This window comes from Lampetra fluviatilis, chromosome 4 (genome assembly GCF_964198595.1).
Source record: "Lampetra fluviatilis chromosome 4, kcLamFluv1.1, whole genome shotgun sequence".
NCBI lineage: Eukaryota > Metazoa > Chordata > Hyperoartia > Petromyzontiformes > Petromyzontidae > Lampetra > Lampetra fluviatilis.
In genome coordinates this window covers 19,266,510-19,281,774 of record NC_136278.1, presented here as the reverse complement: position 1 = coordinate 19,281,774, position 15,265 = coordinate 19,266,510, and the positions used below count along the sequence as shown (strand labels likewise).

General features: G+C 39.6%; 17 non-coding genes across 17 annotated transcripts; all 17 read left to right on the top strand.

Moving 5' to 3' along the window:
• Window positions 1–603: 603 nt before the first annotated feature.
• TRNAG-GCC (transfer RNA glycine (anticodon GCC)) lies at window positions 604–674 on the top strand. Its single transcript has one exon. It is a non-coding gene; the product is annotated as a tRNA-Gly (tRNA).
• A 1,485-nt stretch (window positions 675–2,159) lies between these two features.
• TRNAG-GCC (transfer RNA glycine (anticodon GCC)) lies at window positions 2,160–2,230 on the top strand. Its single transcript has one exon. It is a non-coding gene; the product is annotated as a tRNA-Gly (tRNA).
• Window positions 2,231–2,936: 706 nt separating this feature from the next.
• On the top strand, window positions 2,937–3,007 carry TRNAG-GCC (transfer RNA glycine (anticodon GCC)). Its single transcript has one exon. It is a non-coding gene; the product is annotated as a tRNA-Gly (tRNA).
• Window positions 3,008–3,714: 707 nt separating this feature from the next.
• Window positions 3,715–3,785, top strand: TRNAG-GCC (transfer RNA glycine (anticodon GCC)). The gene has a single exon. It is a non-coding gene; the product is annotated as a tRNA-Gly (tRNA).
• A 708-nt stretch (window positions 3,786–4,493) lies between these two features.
• On the top strand, window positions 4,494–4,564 carry TRNAG-GCC (transfer RNA glycine (anticodon GCC)). Its single transcript has one exon. It is a non-coding gene; the product is annotated as a tRNA-Gly (tRNA).
• Window positions 4,565–5,272: 708 nt separating this feature from the next.
• TRNAG-GCC (transfer RNA glycine (anticodon GCC)) lies at window positions 5,273–5,343 on the top strand. Its single transcript has one exon. It is a non-coding gene; the product is annotated as a tRNA-Gly (tRNA).
• Window positions 5,344–6,051: 708 nt separating this feature from the next.
• Window positions 6,052–6,122, top strand: TRNAG-UCC (transfer RNA glycine (anticodon UCC)). Its single transcript has one exon. It is a non-coding gene; the product is annotated as a tRNA-Gly (tRNA).
• A 708-nt stretch (window positions 6,123–6,830) lies between these two features.
• On the top strand, window positions 6,831–6,901 carry TRNAG-GCC (transfer RNA glycine (anticodon GCC)). The gene has a single exon. It is a non-coding gene; the product is annotated as a tRNA-Gly (tRNA).
• Window positions 6,902–7,607: 706 nt separating this feature from the next.
• Window positions 7,608–7,678, top strand: TRNAG-GCC (transfer RNA glycine (anticodon GCC)). The gene has a single exon. It is a non-coding gene; the product is annotated as a tRNA-Gly (tRNA).
• A 707-nt stretch (window positions 7,679–8,385) lies between these two features.
• Window positions 8,386–8,456, top strand: TRNAG-GCC (transfer RNA glycine (anticodon GCC)). The gene has a single exon. It is a non-coding gene; the product is annotated as a tRNA-Gly (tRNA).
• A 708-nt stretch (window positions 8,457–9,164) lies between these two features.
• Window positions 9,165–9,235, top strand: TRNAG-GCC (transfer RNA glycine (anticodon GCC)). Its single transcript has one exon. It is a non-coding gene; the product is annotated as a tRNA-Gly (tRNA).
• A 708-nt stretch (window positions 9,236–9,943) lies between these two features.
• TRNAG-GCC (transfer RNA glycine (anticodon GCC)) lies at window positions 9,944–10,014 on the top strand. Its single transcript has one exon. It is a non-coding gene; the product is annotated as a tRNA-Gly (tRNA).
• A 708-nt stretch (window positions 10,015–10,722) lies between these two features.
• TRNAG-UCC (transfer RNA glycine (anticodon UCC)) lies at window positions 10,723–10,793 on the top strand. The gene has a single exon. It is a non-coding gene; the product is annotated as a tRNA-Gly (tRNA).
• A 708-nt stretch (window positions 10,794–11,501) lies between these two features.
• Window positions 11,502–11,572, top strand: TRNAG-GCC (transfer RNA glycine (anticodon GCC)). Its single transcript has one exon. It is a non-coding gene; the product is annotated as a tRNA-Gly (tRNA).
• Window positions 11,573–13,060: 1,488 nt separating this feature from the next.
• Window positions 13,061–13,131, top strand: TRNAG-GCC (transfer RNA glycine (anticodon GCC)). The gene has a single exon. It is a non-coding gene; the product is annotated as a tRNA-Gly (tRNA).
• Window positions 13,132–13,839: 708 nt separating this feature from the next.
• Window positions 13,840–13,910, top strand: TRNAG-GCC (transfer RNA glycine (anticodon GCC)). The gene has a single exon. It is a non-coding gene; the product is annotated as a tRNA-Gly (tRNA).
• Window positions 13,911–14,618: 708 nt separating this feature from the next.
• On the top strand, window positions 14,619–14,689 carry TRNAG-GCC (transfer RNA glycine (anticodon GCC)). Its single transcript has one exon. It is a non-coding gene; the product is annotated as a tRNA-Gly (tRNA).
• Window positions 14,690–15,265: the final 576 nt, after the last annotated feature.

Sequence of the window (15,265 nt, the reverse complement as noted above, 5' to 3'; positions counted from 1 at the left end):
CAGAGAAAACGCAATTTTGGAGGATGGAAAAAAGAGGAGTATTCATGCATCTCACGTAAAAAAAATTCGAGTGGAATGTGGTATTGGTGATTCAGTGGTAGAATTCTGGACTGCCACGTGGGAGACCTGGGATCGATTCCTGGCCAATGCACTTTTATCCAGATAAGCATCATTGTAACCGATGAAAATGCACGTGGAGTGGTTTCAAGAAAATGACTTTCCATGTCAATGAAGAATTTTAATCGCATAAAATTCATTCCCTTGTATACTTGCAGAAAAAAACACGGTGGGGTCACTTTCAGCTGCGGAAATCAGGTCGCAGCTATTTTGACAACGAAATTCAATAACTAGTATTGGACACGAGTAGTGACAAAGGATTTCTCTTTGCGGAAAGCGGTTCTACCAAATTTTTATAACAGGTGAAGAAATATTTTTAACAACATCCCAATAACTTGCATATAATAAATTTAGTCCATCTTCATCTTCGGATATTCATGAAAAATAGGAAAGTCAGGAGCCTAAGAAACACAGAAAAGTCTCACACGCTACTGAAAAAAGATCAGTATTCATGCATCTCACGTAAAATCACGCCAGACACAAGAGGCATTGGTGGTTCAGTGGTAGAATTCTCGCCTGCCACGCGGGAGGCCCGGGTTCGATTCCTGGCCGATGCACTTTTTTACAACTAAACAACAATAAACTGCAAATTTGGAGCGAATATAAAAAAGAACCCACCATCTGCAGATCGTGATGAAAAAATTCAGATTCTATATATACAGAGAAAACGCAATTTTGGAGGATGGAAAAAAGAAGAGTATTCATGCATCTCACGTAAAAAAAATTCGAGTGGAATGTGGTATTGGTGATTCAGTGGTAGAATTCTGGACTGCCACGTGGGAGACGTGGGATCGATTCCTGGCCAATGCACTTTTATCCAGATAAGCATCATTATAACCGATGAAAATGCACGTGGAGTGGTTTCAAGAAAATGACTTTCCATGTCAATGAAGAATTTTAATCGCATAAAATTCATTCCCTTGTATACTTGCAGAAAAAAACACGGTGGGGTCACTTTCAGCTGCGGAAATCAGGTCGCAGCTATTTTGACAACGAAATTCAATAACTAGTATTGGACACGAGTAGTGACAAAGGATTTCTCTTTGCGGAAAGCGGTTCTACCAAATCTTTATAACAGGTGAAGAAATATTTTTAACAACATCCCAATAACTTGCATATAATAAATTTAGTCCATCTTCATCTTCGGATATTCATGAAAAATAGGAAAGTCAGGAGCCTAAGAAACACAGAAAAGTCTCACACGCTACTGAAAGAAGATCAGTATTCATGCATCTCACGTAAAATCACGCCAGACACAAGAGGCATTGGTGGTTCAGTGGTAGAATTCTCGCCTGCCACGCGGGAGGCACGGGTTCGATTCCCGGCCGATGCACTTTTATCCAACTAAACAACAATAAACTGCAAATTTGGAGCGAATATAAAAAAAGAACCCACCATCATCTGCATATAGTGATGATAAAATTCAGATTCTATATACACAGAGAAAACGCAAATTTTGGAGGATGGAAAAAATAAGAGTATTCATGCATCTCACGTAAAAAGAATTCGAGCGGAATGTGGTGTTGGTGATTCAGTGGTAGAATTCTGGACTGCCACGTGGGAGACCTGGGATCGATTCCTGGCCAATGCACTTTTATCCAGATAAGGAACATTATAACCGATCAAAATGCACGTGGAGTGGTTTCAAGAAAATGACTTTCCATGTCAATGAAGAATATTAATCGCATAAAATTCATTTCCTTGTATACTTGCAGAAAAAACACGGTGGGGTCACTTTCAGATGCGGAAATCAGGTCGCAGCTATTTTGACAACGAAATGCAATAACTAGTATTGGACACGAGTAGTGACAAAGGATTTCTCTTTGCGGAAAGCGGTTCTACCAAATCTTTATAACAGGTGAAGAAATATTTTTAACAACATCCCAATAACTTGCATATAATAAATTTAGTCCATCTTCATCTTCGGATATTCATGAAAAATAGGAAAGTCAGGAGCCTAAGAAACACAGAAAAGTCTCACACGCTACTGAAAGAAGATCAGTATTCATGCATCTCACGTAAAATCACACCAGACACACGGGGCATCGGTGGTTCAGTGGTAGAATTCTCGCCTGCCACGCGGGAGGCCCGGGTTCGATTCCCAGCCGATGCACTTTTATCCAACTAAACAACAATAAACTGCAAATTTGGAGCGAATATAAAAAAAGAACCCACCATCATCGGCATATCGTGATGATAAAATTCAGATTCTATATACACAGAGAAAACGCAATTTTGGAGGATGGAAAAAATAAGAGTATTCCTGCATCTCACGTAAAAAGAATTCGAGCGGAATGTGGTATTGGTGATTCAGTGGTAGAATTCTGGACTGCCACGTGGGAGACCTGGGATCGATTCCTGGCCAATGCACTTTTATCCAGATAAGCAACATTATAACCGATCAAAATGCACGTGGAGTGGTTTCAAGAAAATGACTTTCCATGTCAATGAAGAATATTAATCGCATAAAATTCATTCCCTTGTACACTTGCAGAAAAAACACGGTGGGGTCACTTTCAGATGCGGAAATCAGGTCGCAGCTATTTTGACAACGAAATGCAATAACTAGTATTGGACACGAGTAGTGACAAAGAATTTCTCTTGCGGAAGCGGTTCTACAAAATCTTTATAACAGGTGAAGACATATTTGTAACAACATCCCAATAACTTGCATATAATCAATTTAGTCCATCTTCATCTTCGGATATTCATGAAAAATGGGAAAGTCAGGAGCCTAAGAAACACAGAAAAGTCTCACACGCTACTGAAAGAAGATCAGTATTCATGCATCTCACGTAAAATCACACCAAACACACGAGGCATCGGTGGTTCAGTGGTAGAATTCTCGCCTGCCACGCGGGAGGCCCGGGTTCGATTCCCGGCCGATGCACTTTTATCCAACTAAACAACAATAAACTGCAAATTTGGAGCGAATAAAAAAAAGAACCCACCATCATCTGCATATCGTGATGAAAAAATTCAGATTCTATATACACAGAGAAAACGCAATTTTGGAAGATTGAAAAAATAAGAGTATTCATGCATCTCACGTAAAAAGAATTCGAGCGGAATGTGGTATAGGTGATTCAGTGGTAGAATTCTGGACTGCCACGTGGGAGACCTGGGATCGATTCCTGGCCAATGCACTTTTATCCAGATAAGCAACATTATAACCGATGAAAATGCACGTGGAGTGGTTTCAAGAAAATGACTTTCCATGTCAATGAAGAATCTTAATCGCATAAAATTAATTCCCTTGCATACTTGCAGAAAAAATCACGGTGAGGTCACTTTCAGCTGCGGAAATCAGGTCGCAGTTATTTTGACAACGAAATGCAAAAACTAGTATTGGACACGAATAGTGACAAAGGATTTCTCTTGCGGAAAGCGGTTCTACAAAATCTTTATAACAGGTGAAGAAATATTTTTAACAACATCCCAATAACTTGCATATAATCAATTTTGTCCATCTTCATCTTCGGATATTCATGAAAAATGGGAAAGTCAGGAGCCTAAGAAACACAGAACAGTCTTACACGCGACTGAAAGAAGATCAGTATTCATGCATCTCACGTAAAATCACACCAGACATACGAGGCATTGGTGGTTCAGTGGTAGAATTCTCGCCTGCCATGCGGGAGGCCCGGGTTCGATTCCTGGCCGATGCACTTTTATCCAACTAAACAACAATAAACTGCAAATTTGGAGCGAATATAAAAAAAGAACCCACCATCATCTGCATATCGTGATGATAAAATTCAGATTCTATATACACAGAGAAAACGCAATTCTGGAGGATGGAAAAAATAAGAGTATTCATGCATCTCACGTAAAAATAATTCGAGCGGAGTGTGGTATTGGTGATTCAGTGGTAGAATTCTGGACTGCCACGTGCGAGACCTGGGATCGATTCCTGGCCAATGCACTTTTAGCCAGATAAGGAACATTATAACCGATCAAAATGCACGTGGAGTGGTTTCAAGAAAATGACTTTCCATGTCAATGAAGAATATTAATCGCATAAAATTCATTCCCTTGTATACTTGCAGAAAAAACACGGTGGGGTCACTTTCAGCTGCGGAAATCAGGTTGCAGTTATTTTGACAACGAAATGCAATAACTAGTATTGGACACGAGTAGTGACAAAGGATTTCTCTTTGCGGAAAGCGGTTCTACCAAATCTTTATAACAGGTGAAGAAATATTTTTAACAACATCCCAATAACTTGCATATAATCAATTTAGTCCATATTCATCTTCGGATATTCATGAAAAATAGGAAAGTCAGGAGCCTAAGAAACACAGAAAAGTCTTACACGCTACTGAAAGAAGATCAGTATTCATGCATCTCACGTAAAATCACACCAGACACACGAGGCATTGGTGGTTCAGTGGTAGAATTCTCGCCTGCCATGCGGGAGGCCCGGGTTCGATTCCCGGCCGATGCACTTTTATCCAACTAAACAACAATAAACTGCAAATTTGGAGCGAATATAAAAAAAGAACCCACCATCATCTGCATATCGTGATGATAAAATTCAGATTCTATATACACAGAGAAAACGCAATTTTGGAGGATGGAAAAAATAAGAGTATTCATGCATCTCACGTAAAAAGAATTCGAGCGGAATGTGGTATTGGTGATTCAGTGGTAGAATTCTGGACTGCCACGTGGGAGACCTGGGATCGATTCCTGGCCAATGCACTTTTATCCAGATAAGGAACATTATAACCTATCAAAATGCACGTGGAGTGGTTTCAAGAAAATGACTTTCCATGTCAATGAAGAATATTAATCGCATAAAATTCATTCCCTTGTATACTTGCAGAAAAAACACGGTGGGGTCACTTTCAGCTGCGGAAATCAGGTCGCAGTTATTTTGACAACGAAATGCAATAACTAGTATTGGACACGAGTAGTGACAAAGGATTTCTCTTTGCGGAAAGCGGTTCTACCAAATCTTTATAACAGGTGAAGAAATATTTTTAACAACATCCCAATAACTTGCATATAATCAATTTAGTCCATCTTCATCTTCGGATATTCATGAAAAATAGGAAAGTCAGGAGCCTAAGAAACACAGAAAAGTCTTACACGCTACTGAAAGAAGATCAGTATTCATGCATCTCACGTAAAATCACACCAGACACACGAGGCATCGGTGGTTCAGTGGTAGAATTCTCGCCTGCCACGCGGGAGGCCCGGGTTCGATTCCCGGCCGATGCACTTTTATCCAACTAAACAACAACAAACTGCAAATTTGGAGCGAATATAAAAAAAGAACCCACCATCATCTGCATATCGTGATGATAAAATTCAGATTCTATATACACAGAGAAAACGCAATTTTGGAGGATGGATAAAATAAGAGTATTCATGCATCTCACGTAAAAAGAATTCGAGCGGAATGTGGTGTTGGTGATTCAGTGGTAGAATTCTGGACTGCCACGTGGGAGACCTGGGATCGATTCCTGGCCAATGCACTTTTATCCAGATAAGGAACATTATAACCGATCAAAATGCACGTGGAGTGGTTTCAAGAAAATGACTTTCCATGTCAATGAAGAATATTAATCGCATAAAATTCATTTCCTTGTATACTTGCAGAAAAAACACGGTGGGGTCACTTTCAGATGCGGAAATCAGGTTGCAGCTATTTTGACAACGAAATGCAATAACTAGTATTGGACACGAGTAGTGACAAAGGATTTCTCTTTGCGGAAAGCGGTTCTACCAAATCTTTATAACAGGTGAAGAAATATTTTTAACAACATCCCAATAACTTGCATATAATAAATTTAGTCCATCTTCATCTTCGGATATTCATGAAAAATAGGAAAGTCAGGAGCCTAAGAAACACAGAAAAGTCTCACACGCTACTGAAAGAAGATCAGTATTCATGCATCTCACGTAAAATCACACCAGACACACGAGGCATCGGTGGTTCAGTGGTAGAATTCTCGCCTTCCACGCGGGAGGCCCGGGTTCGTTTCCCGGCCGATGCACTTTTATCCAACTAAACAACAATAAACTGCAAATTTGGAGCGAATAAAAAAAAAGAACCCATCATCATCTGCATATCGTGATGATAAAATTCAGATTCTATATACACAGAGAAAACGCAATTTTGGAAGATGGAAAAAATAAGAGTATTCATGCATCTCACGTAAAAAGAATTCGAGCGGAATGTGGTATTGGTTATTCAGTGGTAGAATTCTGGACTGCCACGTGGGAGACCTGGGATCGATTCCTGGCCATTGCACTTTTATCCAGATAAGGAACATTATAACCGATCAAAATGCACGTGGAGTGTTTTCAAGAAAATGACTTTCCATGTCAATGAAGAATATTAATCGCATAAAATTCATTCCCTTGTATACTTGCAGAAAAAACACGGTGGGGTCACTTTCAGCTGCGGAAATCAGGTCGCAGTTATTTTGACAACGAAATGCAATAACTAGTATTGGACACGAGTAGTGACAAAGGATTTCTCTTTGAGGAAAGCGGTTCTACCAAATCTTTATAACAGGTGAAGAAATATTTTTAACAACATCCCAATAACTTGCATATAATCAATTTAGTCCATCTTCATCTTCGGATATTCATGAAAAATAGGAAAGTCAGGAGCCTAAGAAACACAGAAAAGTCTTACACGCTACTGAAAGAAGATCAGTATTCATGCATCTCACGTAAAATCACACTAGACACACGAGGCATTGGTGGTTCAGTGGTAGAATTCTCGCCTGCCATGCGGGAGGCCCGGGTTCGATTCCCGGCTGATGCACTTTTATCCAACTAAACAACAATAAACTGCAAATTTGGAGCGAATATAAAAAAAGAACCCACCATCATCTGCATATCGTGATGATAAAATTCAGATTCTATATACACAGAGAAAACGCAATTTTGGAGGATGGAAAAAATAAGAGTATTCATGCATCTCACGTAAAAAGAATTCGAGCGGAATGTGGTATTGGTGATTCAGTGGTAGAATTCTGGACTGCCACGTGGGAGACCTGGGATCGATTCCTGGCCATTGCACTTTTATCCAGATAAGGAACATTATAACCGATCAAAATGCACGTGGAGTGGTTTCAAGAAAATGACTTTCCATGTCAATGAAGAATATTAATCGCATAAAATTCATTCCCTTGTATACTTGCAGAAAAAACACGGTGGGGTCACTTTCAGCTGCGGAAATCAGGTTGCAGTTATTTTGACAACGAAATGCAATAACTAGTATTGGACACGAGTAGTGACAAAGAATTTCTCTTGCGGAAGCGGTTCTACAAAATCTTTATAACAGGTGAAGACATATTTGTAACAACATCCCAATAACTTGCATATAATCAATTTAGTCCATCTTCATCTTCGGATATTCATGAAAAATGGGAAAGTCAGGAGCCTAAGAAACACAGAAAAGTCTCACACGCTACTGAAAGAAGATCAGTATTCATGCATCTCACGTAAAATCACACCAAACACACGAGGCATCGGTGGTTCAGTGGTAGAATTCTCGCCTGCCACGCGGGAGGCCCGGGTTCGATTCCCGGCCGATGCACTTTTATCCAACTAAACAACAATAAACTGCAAATTTGGAGCGAATAAAAAAAAGAACCCACCATCATCTGCATATCGTGATGAAAAAATTCAGATTCTATATACACAGAGAAAACGCAATTTTGGAAGATTGAAAAAATAAGAGTATTCATGCATCTCACGTAAAAAGAATTCGAGCGGAATGTGGTATAGGTGATTCAGTGGTAGAATTCTGGACTGCCACGTGGGAGACCTGGGATCGATTCCTGGCCAATGCACTTTTATCCAGATAAGCAACATTATAACCGATGAAAATGCACGTGGAGTGGTTTCAAGAAAATGACTTTCCATGTCAATGAAGAATCTTAATCGCATAAAATTAATTCCCTTGCATACTTGCAGAAAAAATCACGGTGAGGTCACTTTCAGCTGCGGAAATCAGGTCGCAGTTATTTTGACAACGAAATGCAAAAACTAGTATTGGACACGAATAGTGACAAAGGATTTCTCTTGCGGAAAGCGGTTCTACAAAATCTTTATAACAGGTGAAGAAATATTTTTAACAACATCCCAATAACTTGCATATAATCAATTTTGTCCATCTTCATCTTCGGATATTCATGAAAAATGGGAAAGTCAGGAGCCTAAGAAACACAGAACAGTCTTACACGCGACTGAAAGAAGATCAGTATTCATGCATCTCACGTAAAATCACACCAGACATACGAGGCATTGGTGGTTCAGTGGTAGAATTCTCGCCTGCCATGCGGGAGGCCCGGGTTCGATTCCTGGCCGATGCACTTTTATCCAACTAAACAACAATAAACTGCAAATTTGGAGCGAATATAAAAAAAGAACCCACCATCATCTGCATATCGTGATGATAAAATTCAGATTCTATATACACAGAGAAAACGCAATTCTGGAGGATGGAAAAAATAAGAGTATTCATGCATCTCACGTAAAAATAATTCGAGCGGAGTGTGGTATTGGTGATTCAGTGGTAGAATTCTGGACTGCCACGTGCGAGACCTGGGATCGATTCCTGGCCAATGCACTTTTAGCCAGATAAGGAACATTATAACCGATCAAAATGCACGTGGAGTGGTTTCAAGAAAATGACTTTCCATGTCAATGAAGAATATTAATCGCATAAAATTCATTCCCTTGTATACTTGCAGAAAAAACACGGTGGGGTCACTTTCAGCTGCGGAAATCAGGTTGCAGTTATTTTGACAACGAAATGCAATAACTAGTATTGGACACGAGTAGTGACAAAGGATTTCTCTTTGCGGAAAGCGGTTCTACCAAATCTTTATAACAGGTGAAGAAATATTTTTAACAACATCCCAATAACTTGCATATAATCAATTTAGTCCATATTCATCTTCGGATATTCATGAAAAATAGGAAAGTCAGGAGCCTAAGAAACACAGAAAAGTCTTACACGCTACTGAAAGAAGATCAGTATTCATGCATCTCACGTAAAATCACACCAGACACACGAGGCATTGGTGGTTCAGTGGTAGAATTCTCGCCTGCCATGCGGGAGGCCCGGGTTCGATTCCCGGCCGATGCACTTTTATCCAACTAAACAACAATAAACTGCAAATTTGGAGCGAATATAAAAAAAGAACCCACCATCATCTGCATATCGTGATGATAAAATTCAGATTCTATATACACAGAGAAAACGCAATTTTGGAGGATGGAAAAAATAAGAGTATTCATGCATCTCACGTAAAAAGAATTCGAGCGGAATGTGGTATTGGTGATTCAGTGGTAGAATTCTGGACTGCCACGTGGGAGACCTGGGATCGATTCCTGGCCAATGCACTTTTATCCAGATAAGGAACATTATAACCTATCAAAATGCACGTGGAGTGGTTTCAAGAAAATGACTTTCCATGTCAATGAAGAATATTAATCGCATAAAATTCATTCCCTTGTATACTTGCAGAAAAAACACGGTGGGGTCACTTTCAGCTGCGGAAATCAGGTCGCAGTTATTTTGACAACGAAATGCAATAACTAGTATTGGACACGAGTAGTGACAAAGGATTTCTCTTTGCGGAAAGCGGTTCTACCAAATCTTTATAACAGGTGAAGAAATATTTTTAACAACATCCCAATAACTTGCATATAATCAATTTAGTCCATCTTCATCTTCGGATATTCATGAAAAATAGGAAAGTCAGGAGCCTAAGAAACACAGAAAAGTCTTACACGCTACTGAAAGAAGATCAGTATTCATGCATCTCACGTAAAATCACACCAGACACACGAGGCATCGGTGGTTCAGTGGTAGAATTCTCGCCTGCCACGCGGGAGGCCCGGGTTCGATTCCCGGCCGATGCACTTTTATCCAACTAAACAACAACAAACTGCAAATTTGGAGCGAATATAAAAAAAGAACCCACCATCATCTGCATATCGTGATGATAAAATTCAGATTCTATATACACAGAGAAAACGCAATTTTGGAGGATGGATAAAATAAGAGTATTCATGCATCTCACGTAAAAAGAATTCGAGCGGAATGTGGTGTTGGTGATTCAGTGGTAGAATTCTGGACTGCCACGTGGGAGACCTGGGATCGATTCCTGGCCAATGCACTTTTATCCAGATAAGGAACATTATAACCGATCAAAATGCACGTGGAGTGGTTTCAAGAAAATGACTTTCCATGTCAATGAAGAATATTAATCGCATAAAATTCATTTCCTTGTATACTTGCAGAAAAAACACGGTGGGGTCACTTTCAGATGCGGAAATCAGGTTGCAGCTATTTTGACAACGAAATGCAATAACTAGTATTGGACACGAGTAGTGACAAAGGATTTCTCTTTGCGGAAAGCGGTTCTACCAAATCTTTATAACAGGTGAAGAAATATTTTTAACAACATCCCAATAACTTGCATATAATAAATTTAGTCCATCTTCATCTTCGGATATTCATGAAAAATAGGAAAGTCAGGAGCCTAAGAAACACAGAAAAGTCTCACACGCTACTGAAAGAAGATCAGTATTCATGCATCTCACGTAAAATCACACCAGACACACGAGGCATCGGTGGTTCAGTGGTAGAATTCTCGCCTTCCACGCGGGAGGCCCGGGTTCGTTTCCCGGCCGATGCACTTTTATCCAACTAAACAACAATAAACTGCAAATTTGGAGCGAATAAAAAAAAAGAACCCATCATCATCTGCATATCGTGATGATAAAATTCAGATTCTATATACACAGAGAAAACGCAATTTTGGAAGATGGAAAAAATAAGAGTATTCATGCATCTCACGTAAAAAGAATTCGAGCGGAATGTGGTATTGGTTATTCAGTGGTAGAATTCTGGACTGCCACGTGGGAGACCTGGGATCGATTCCTGGCCATTGCACTTTTATCCAGATAAGGAACATTATAACCGATCAAAATGCACGTGGAGTGTTTTCAAGAAAATGACTTTCCATGTCAATGAAGAATATTAATCGCATAAAATTCATTCCCTTGTATACTTGCAGAAAAAACACGGTGGGGTCACTTTCAGCTGCGGAAATCAGGTCGCAGTTATTTTGACAACGAAATGCAATAACTAGTATTGGACACGAGTAGTGACAAAGGATTTCTCTTTGAGGAAAGCGGTTCTACCAAATCTTTATAACAGGTGAAGAAATATTTTTAACAACATCCCAATAACTTGCATATAATCAATTTAGTCCATCTTCATCTTCGGATATTCATGAAAAATAGGAAAGTCAGGAGCCTAAGAAACACAGAAAAGTCTTACACGCTACTGAAAGAAGATCAGTATTCATGCATCTCACGTAAAATCACACTAGACACACGAGGCATTGGTGGTTCAGTGGTAGAATTCTCGCCTGCCATGCGGGAGGCCCGGGTTCGATTCCCGGCTGATGCACTTTTATCCAACTAAACAACAATAAACTGCAAATTTGGAGCGAATATAAAAAAAGAACCCACCATCATCTGCATATCGTGATGATAAAATTCAGATTCTATATACACAGAGAAAACGCAATTTTGGAGGATGGAAAAAATAAGAGTATTCATGCATCTCACGTAAAAAGAATTCGAGCGGAATGTGGTATTGGTGATTCAGTGGTAGAATTCTGGACTGCCACGTGGGAGACCTGGGATCGATTCCTGGCCATTGCACTTTTATCCAGATAAGGAACATTATAACCGATCAAAATGCACGTGGAGTGGTTTCAAGAAAATGACTTTCCATGTCAATGAAGAATATTAATCGCATAAAATTCATTCCCTTGTATACTTGCAGAAAAAACACGGTGGGGTCACTTTCAGCTGCGGAAATCAGGTTGCAGTTATTTTGACAACGAAATGCAATAACTAGTATTGGACACGAGTAGTGACAAAGGATTTCTCTTTGCGGAAAGCGGTTCTACCAAATCTTTATAACAGGTGAAGAAATATTTTTAACAACATCCCAATAACTTGCATATAATCAATTTAGTCCATATTCATCTTCGGATATTCATGAAAAATAGGAAAGTCAGGAGCCTAAGAAACACAGAAAAGTCTTACACGCTACTGAAAGAAGATCAGTATTCATGCATCTCACGTAAAATCACACCAGACACACGAGGCATTGGTGGTTGAGTGGTAGAATTCTCGCCTGCCATGCGGGAGGCCTGGGTTCGATTCCCGGCCGATGCACTTTTATCCAACTAAACAACAATAAACTGAAAATTTGGAGCGAATATAAAAAAAGAACCCACCATCATCTGCATATCGTGATGATAAAATTCAGATTCTATATACACAGAGAAAACGCAATTTTAGAGGATGGAAAAAATAAGAGTATTCATGCATCTCACGTAAAAAGAATTCGAGCGGAATGTGGTATTGGTGATTCAGTGGTAGAATTCTGGACTGCCACGTGGGAGACCTGGGATCGATTCCTGGCCAATGCACTTTTATCCAGATAAGGAACATTATAACCTATCAAAATGCACGTGGAGTGGTTTCAAGAAAATGACTTTCCATGTCAATGAAGAATATTAATCGCATAAAATTCATTCCCTTGTATACTTGCAGAAAAAACACGGTGGGGTCACTTTCAGCTGCGGAAATCAGGTCGCAGTTATTTTGACAACGAAATGCAATAACTAGTATTGGACACGAGTAGTGACAAAGGATTTCTCTTTGCGGAAAGCAGTTCTACCAAATCTTTACAACAGGTGAAGAAATATTTTTTAACAACATCCCAATAACTTGCATATAATAAATTTAGTCCATCTTCATCTTCGGATATTCATGAAAAATAGGAAAGTCAGGAGCCTAAGAAACACAGAAAAGTCTCACACGCTACTGAAAGAAGATCAGTATTCATGCATCTCACGTAAAATCACACCAGACGCACGAGGCATCGGTGGTTCAGTGGTAGAATTCTCGCCTGCCACGCGGGAGGCCCGGGTTCGATTCCCGGCCGATGCACTTTTATCCAACTAAACAACAATAAACTGCAAATTTGGAGCGAATAAAAAAAAAGAACCCACCATCATCTGCATATCGTGATGATGAAATTCAGATTCTATATACACAAAGAAAACGCAATTTTGGAGGATGGAAAAAATAAGAGTATTCATGCATCTCACGTAAAAAGAATTCGAGCGGAATGTGGTATTGGTGATTCAGTGGTAGAATTCTGGACTGCCACGTGGGAGACCTGGGATCGATTCCTGGCCAATGCACTTTTATCCAGATAAGGAACATTATAACCGATCAAAATGCACGTGGAGTGGTTTCAAGAAAATGACTTTCCATGTCAATGAAGAATATTAATCGCATAAAATTCATTTCCTTGTATACTTGCAGAAAAAACACGGTGGGGTCACTTTCAGATGCGGAAATCAGGTCGCAGCTATTTTGACAACGAAATGCAATAACTAGTATTGGACACGAGTAGTGACAAAGGATTTCTCTTTGCGGAAAGCGGTTCTACCAAATCTTTATAACAGGTGAAGAAATATTTTTAACAACATCCCAATAACTTGCATATAATCAATTTAGTCCATCTTCATCTTCGGATATTCATGAAAAATAGGAAAGTCAGGAGCCTAAGAAACACAGAAAAGTCTCACACGCTACTGAAAGAAGATCAGTATTCATGCATCTCACGTAAAATCACACCAGACGCACGAGGCATCGGTGGTTCAGTGGTAGAATTCTCGCCTGCCACGCGGGAGGCCCGGGTTCGATTCCCGGCCGATGCACTTTTATCCAACTAAACAACAATAAACTGCAAATTTGGAGCGAATAAAAAAAAAGAACCCACCATCATCTGCATATCGTGATGATGAAATTCAGATTCTATATACACAAAGAAAACGCAATTTTGGAGGATGGAAAAAATAAGAGTATTCATGCATCTCACGTAAAAAGAATTCGAGCGGAATGTGGTATTGGTGATTCAGTGGTAGAATTCTGGACTGCCACGTGGGAGACCTGGGATCGATTCCTGGCCAATGCACTTTTATCCAGATAAGGAACATTATAACCGATCAAAATGCACGTGGAGTGGTTTCAAGAAAATGACTTTCCATGTCAATGAAGAATATTAATCGCATAAAATTCATTTCCTTGTATACTTGCAGAAAAAACACGGTGGGGTCACTTTCAGATGCGGAAATCAGGTCGCAGCTATTTTGACAACGAAATGCAATAACTAGTATTGGACACGAGTAGTGACAAAGGATTTCTCTTTGCGGAAAGCGGTTCTACCAAATCTTTATAACAGGTGAAGAAATATTTTTAACAACATCCCAATAACTTGCATATAATAAATTTAGTCCATCTTCATCTTCGGATATTCATGAAAAATAGGAAAGTCAGGAGCCTAAGAAACACAGAAAAGTCTCACACGCTACTGAAAGAAGATCAGTATTCATGCATCTCACGTAAAATCACACCAGACACACGAGGCATCGGTGGTTCAGTGGTAGAATTCTCGCCTGCCACGCGGGAGGCCCGGGTTCGATTCCCGGCCGATGCACTTTTATCCAACTAAACAACAATAAACTGCAAATTTGGAGCGAATAAAAAAAAAGAACCCACCATCATCTGCATATCGTGATGATAAAATTCAGATTCTATATACACAGAGAAAACGCAATTTTGGAGGATGGAAAAAATAAGAGTATTCATGCATCTCACGTAAAAAGAATTCGAGCGGAATGTGGTATTGGTGATTCAGTGGTAGAATTCTGGACTGCCACGTGGGAGACCTGGGATCGATTCCTGGCCAATGCACTTTTATCCAGATAAGGAACATTATAACCGATCAAAATGCACGTGGAGTGGTTTCAAGAAAATGACTTTCCATGTCAATGAAGAATATTAATCGCATAAAATTCATTCCCTTGTATACTTGCAGAAAAAACACGGTGGGGTCACTTTCAGCTGCGGAAATCAGGTCGCAGTTATTTTGACAACGAAATGCAATAACTAGTATTGGACACGAGTAGTGACAAAGGATTTCTCTTTGCGGAAAGCGGTTCTACCAAATCTTTATAACAGGTGATGAAATATTTTTAACAACATCCCAATAACTTGCATATAATCAATTTAG